Source organism: Suncus etruscus, chromosome 7, assembly GCF_024139225.1.
Source record: "Suncus etruscus isolate mSunEtr1 chromosome 7, mSunEtr1.pri.cur, whole genome shotgun sequence".
Classification (NCBI taxonomy): Eukaryota; Metazoa; Chordata; class Mammalia; order Eulipotyphla; family Soricidae; genus Suncus; species Suncus etruscus.
The window spans coordinates 51,831,560-51,837,529 of NC_064854.1; the positions used below are offsets into that span (position 1 = coordinate 51,831,560).

The following is a 5,970-nucleotide window of genomic DNA, read 5'->3' on the forward strand; positions in this document are numbered from 1 at the left end:
CCTGAGCGCTGCCGGGTGTGGCCCCCCAAAAAATAAAAATAAATTAATTAAAAATCTTCCTTATGGATCTGAGTCCATGAGCCAGGCCTGGAAACCATTTTTATTCTGAACTAGATCCAGTGGGAAACCATAATTCTGATTCTTCCTTTGAAGAACCCTATGTCCCAACCCTTAAGGCCCTTTGATTTCAACGGGGGACAGTATAGAAAGTATATGTAACTTTCAATGCCTAGCTCATAAAATCTATGGCCAGAAGGCTGTGATTCTCCCCAGAGTGATCTGAATGTGAGCTACAAGAAAAGTTGTCGAGTTAGACCTGGTTCATGAAAGAGTCATGAGTGTCTTTTATAGATAAAGCAGGTTAACATTTGCTATTGTGTCCCATATGGTCCCCCAAGCCAGGAACAATTTCTGAGCGCATAGCCAGGAGTAACTTCTGAGCATAACCAGGTGTGCCCCCCACCCCCCAAAAAAGAACTAGGCTTAACTTCTGGGCTGATGGTTTTCCTTCAGAGCATCCCTCTGTCCCTGTTCTAGAGAAGTTTCTGGAACCAACCTCCCGCGATCTCCAGCTCTCAGCTCTGTCATGGTTATGGCCCCTCTGACCTATCCCTGATTTCCAGCTGAAGGTTACACAGTTTGATCCTGTCTCCCTCTGTTCCTTCACTAATCACTGTTGCTTTCATTCATTAATTTTTTATTTTTTATTTTATTTTATTTTTTTTCTCAAGGGTGTCTCAGTAAAAATACCAGGTTTACTAGCACAAAGCTGAGAAAACCAACGATGCCAGACACTGAATTTCTGTTGCACTGTCCTTTGAACATCCAGCAGGATGTGCTGCTGGCTGCAGATACCCAGGGCCCATTAATTTTTTATTAATTGATTGATTTACTTTGAGTTTTGGGGGGTTACACCAGCGATGCTCAGGGCTTACTCCTGGCTCTACACTCAGGGATCACTCCTGGCTGGGCTTGGGGAGTGCATATGGGGTGCCAGGGCCCAAACCTGGGTCTACTGCATGCAAAGCTAGCACCCTCCCCACTATGGCCCAGGCCCCATACTGTTGCTTTAATGACCTAGCAGAATGTGTTTGGAGAGATGTCAGCCAGAGATAAGCTTCTCTGTGGTACTTGAAAGGGACCTTTCCCTATACCAATCCAACCGACCCTATTATGAGTATTCAATCAGCCCAGGAGAATCATGGCACTGAGGGGTTGGGGGCTTCTTCTCTAAGCTCTGGGTCTGTGAACCTGGACCCTGTTCTACCAATAACACAATGAAAGTGCTGGTCGATGTTTGAGAAATGATGATCACTATGAAATCAACATAACAGCTTTTTGCACTTCAGGAGTCCTCCAATAAGACCCCCAGACATGGTTGCTTTTGTTGCTTTATTGAATAGATAAGGATGGGAGTGCTAAAGGGTTAGTTCTCTTCCATCTTAGGCTGCACCATTAGAGATAAGTAATGGGGGCAAGAGCGATAGCACAGCGGTAGGAGCATTTACCTTGCACACGGCTGACCCAGGACAGACCCAGGTTCAACCCCTTAGCATCTCATGTAGTCCCCTTGGCCTGTCCAGGAGCTATTTCTCTAAGTTCAGGAGCCAGCAATAATCCTGAGCATCACTGGGTCTGGTCTGAAAATAAGAGGAAGGGAAGGAAGGAAGGAAGGAAGGAAGGAAGGAAGGGAAGGAAGGAAGGAAGGAAGGAAGGGAAGGAATGAAGGAAGGGAAGGAAGGAAGGAAGGAAGGGAAGGAAGGGAAGTGGAAGGAAGGAAGGGAAGGAAGGGAAGGAGGGAAGTAAGGAAGGAAAGAAGGAAGGAGGGAAGGAAGGAAGGGAGGGAGGGAGGGAGGGAGGGAGGGAGGGAGGGAGGGAGGGAGGGATGGAGAGAGGAAGAGAAAGAGAAAGAAAGAAGAGAGAAAGAGAAAGAAAGAAGAGAAAGAAAGGAAAGAAAGAAAGAAAGAAAGAAAGGAAAGAAAGAAAGAGACAGAGAAAGAAGAGAAAGAAAGAAAGAAAGAAAGAAAGAAAGAAAGAAAGAAAGAAAGAAAGAAAGAAAGAAAGAAAGAAAGAAAGAAAGAAAGAAAGAAAAGAAAGACAAGAAAGAAAGAAAGAAGAAAGAAAGAAAGAAAGAAAGAAAGAAAGAAGAAAGAAAGAAAGAAAAGGAAAAGAAAGAAAGAAAGAAAGAAGAAAGAAAAGAAAGAAAGAAAAGAAAGAAATAGAAAGAAATAAAGAAAAGAAAGAAAGAAAGAGAAGAAGGTAGGAAGGAAGGAAGGAAAGAAGAAAGAAGGAAAGAAGGAAAGAAGAAAGAAAGAAAAGAAAGAAAGAAAGAAAGAAAGAAAGAACAGAAAGAAAGAAAAGAAAGAAAGAAAGAAAGAAAGAAAGGAAGAAAAAAGAAAGAAGAAGAAAGAAAGAAAGAAAGAAGAAAGAGAGAAAGAAAGAAAGAAAGAAAGAAAGAAAGAAAGAAAGAAAGAAAGAAAGAAAGAAAGAAAGAAAGAAAGAAAGAAAGAAAGAAAGAAAGAAAGAAAGAAAGAAAGAAAAGAAAGAAAGAAAGAAAGAAAGAAAGAAAGAAAGAAAGAAAGAAAGAAAGAAAGAAAGAAAGAAAGAAAGAAAGAAAGAAAAGTTCCACAGCCAGAGTTTAAGAAACTGGTGCTGGAGCCCAACTCCTCCAAGGTTCCTTCTGTTTCACTCCCTCTGTAAATCCAAAGCTGCTGTGGATGTTTTCTTTTGTACAGGGAACTCTTTGGTGAGATTTATAAACACTGGCTTCTTTTAAAAACAAAATCCTCTATTTAAGCAAAGACCTCTTGTCTAGCTAATCCAACCTCTCTTCGGTTAACACCGAGCAGACATAAACAAAGCACCAATTTCTGTTGTCTGTATCTCAGCTGCAGAAAACCAAGAGGCACAGGGCCCAGTTATCTCTCCACATGACCTTTCCAGCATGGCAGGATGCCAGCCAGTGGACCGTCGGTGGAGGTAGTCAAGTTCTGTCCCCTATGACAAACTGGGATGTGTTACTGCCTTCAAAGGTCACAGGGGTGACACAACCCTAAAATGTCCATGCAAACTTGAGCTTGTCCCAAACCCGAGATGGGCTCCCTTCGGGCCTGAGCCTCACTTAGAACAACTTTCCTGGAATGACGCTGCACTTTGAAAGCATCTTTCTCTGATCCCTGATGGAAGCCTTCATGTGGATGTTGGCCAGGGCTCACTGAGAAGGGACACTTCAGGTTGCTTCCACTGCCCCATTTCTGGACTTCCCCTCCTTCACCCACATAAAGCAGCAGAAAAACACCACAGACCTCCAGGGTTTCCACGTAATAAGAGGGCGGTCTGGAGTGCCCGGATCTAATGATGTAATGGCAGACAGACTCTTGGTTAACCCATTATTTGAGGTGGAGAACGAAGTTTGTATTGTAACCTTTCAATATTCATGAAGTTTCAAACTATGGTCACTGTGTTGTCAGACAGTCATATCCCAGAGACTTCCTAGGACTCCAGGGTGTCCTCTGAAGAGACTTTCCTCATGAAAGCGCCAGGAAGGGCTTTCCCTTTGTATCACCAACAGCCCCAGGTTCAGCTGCTGCAAGGTGCTGATTCCCAAGGCTGCCCCCAAGGAGACTTTAAGGCTGGATCCATTCCTGAGAGGTTTAGATGCTCTTTCAGTAGCATCAGGACTCACACAAGTTGATTTGGTCGAACTATTTCCACTGAAATAACAACATGGCCTCCCAGTCTTCCTGGTGTCTGGTAGAAACAGACCGCAACTCTTTTCCCAGAAAGAAGACAGGTGTGGTCCTAGGCAGGGTGCTACTTTCTTTACTACAGGTTGGAGGAAATAAGGACTTCTCCAAAGCAAATGTGGGTAAGAATTTTCCAGTCCCTGTACTACTACTGGACTGAGCTTTCTCTTTATTTCAGCCACCATGTTTCTCAGCCCAGGAGTAGCAGGTAGGGCCAGAGTGAGGAGGGCAGCTTGCTTTGATGCGAGAGACCCGGTTTGATTCCAACATCCATATGACCTCTGAGCACTTCCAGAGTGATTCCTGAGTACAGAGCCAAAAGCAAGCCCTGAGCATTGCCAGGTGTGGCCCAGCAAACAAATAAAGTAACAGGTAGTTTGGGTTGCCCCGTGTGAGGTTTCTTGCATGGGCAGTTTTTGTTTTCTGAGATGCCAGGGATAAAACCAGGACCATCCACATGCAAGGGTCTACTCTAAGAGCCTCATCCCCATGTCAGTAAAAAGTGTTTCTTGTTCAATTCCCTGATAATGCTTCTGCTCTCTATCATGTTTGTTTTCTCCATGAAAATCACTCCAACTTACCTAAATCAGAAGGTAACAGTAGATACAATACACAGCCTGCTCACACTTATTAACAGTGGTGGTAGCTGATATGTGACTCCAGAGAGACCTAGTCCTAACACCTGGGACTTGGAAATGGGGGCTTGATACCTGGAAATGGAAGCCTCACCTGCAAAAAGGATGTTGATGACATGAAAGCCACACAATGGGCACATTTTCATGGAATCGTCAATTGAGCCCCAAATTTCGGCACAGAAGTCCTTTCAGGGATGAGAGAGGAAGGCTAGATCCTAGAATGAAGCAGCCTGCATCCATTCTGAGGCAGCAGAGTGACCAACCCAGAGGCCAAGGACATGACACAGCCTTTGGAACTGGGAGGAGGCGAGGCAGCATCCTCTTTGCAGCCATCAATGCAACTAACCCTGGTGACTGACTCCTGAGCTTCAACCTTATCTCAGGTCTCCAGGCCCAGCTGAGAACTTTTGTTTCTACTGTTAAGCCAGAATTTAGATTTCCCAGTAGTGCCAGAAAACCAAGACTTGTGGTACATACCTGCTTCTGTTTTTTCTATCAGTGAATTTGTACCAGACACCTTCCACTCACTGTCCTGATTACATCCAGAACTCTAAAGGCCAGAGTGTGAAGCCAATTTCTGCCAGCCTGTGTAACCGTGTGGTGTGTGTGTGTGTGTGTGTGTGTGTTTAATGTAAGTGCAATCAAAACTCAAGAGAAAATTTTCCCTTTAACTACTAAGATGAATGAAAATTGGAATTATTGAGACTTAGGGATGTTCGGGTTTTTTTGTTTTGTTTTGTTTTTACCCTGAAGTATACTTTCTTTGATCAAGGGAAGTAGTGCAAGATATAAGGTGCTTTTTTCCAAAAGTGGCTGATCCGGAAATCACAGAGGGGTGCATAGAGCCAGGAACAAGCCCCAAGAACAGCTATGGTGTGGTTCACAAACAAACAAACAAAACCTTTGGTTTGGGAGAGACAGAACAGTGGGTAGAGCATTTGTGTAGCATCTAATCAACCTGGGTTCTATCCCAGCATTCCATATGGTCCCCAGACCCCTCTAAGGTATATACTGGGTGTGGCCCCAAAACAAACAAACAAAAAAAAAAAACTAAACCCCAAACTTCCCCATATGCTACTCTTGAGCACTAATCCTTCAGATTATCTCCATCTTTCAATTTTTTTTTTTTTTTTTTTGGTTTTTGGGCCACACTTGGCGGTGCTCAGGGGTTACTCCTAGCTGTCTGCTCAGAAATAGCTCCTGGCAGGCACGAGGGACCATATGGGACACCAGGATTTGAACCAACCACCTTTGGTCCTGGATCGGCTGCTTGCAAGGCAAACACCACTGTACTATCTCTCCAGGCCCCCATCTTTCAAATTTAGTTGAATTTTTTCAGTTGGGAAAGGGAACTCACAAAGAAAAAACTCAGCACTGTTTTTGTCTTACCCAGACAGTATAAAATCAAAGATAATGAAAAAAATCCTGAAAGAAGCCAGAGGGCAAAATGTCTTTCCTATAAAGAAACAAAGATAAAATTTGTCTTTTCAGAAGTCATTCAAACCCTAAATTTAGGGTGTGAATATAAAGACACCCAGAGAAACCAATATTTATTTTATATTAGACTGAAAATATAAGGTGAGCACATT

At 43.5% G+C, this 5,970-nt stretch overlaps 1 non-coding gene across 1 annotated transcript; it reads right to left on the bottom strand.

Moving 5' to 3' along the window:
• Nucleotides 1-730: 730 nt before the first annotated feature.
• Nucleotides 731-863, bottom strand: LOC126014631 (small nucleolar RNA SNORA8). Its single transcript, XR_007497642.1, has one exon. It is a non-coding gene; the product is annotated as a small nucleolar RNA SNORA8 (small nucleolar RNA).
• Nucleotides 864-5,970: the final 5,107 nt, after the last annotated feature.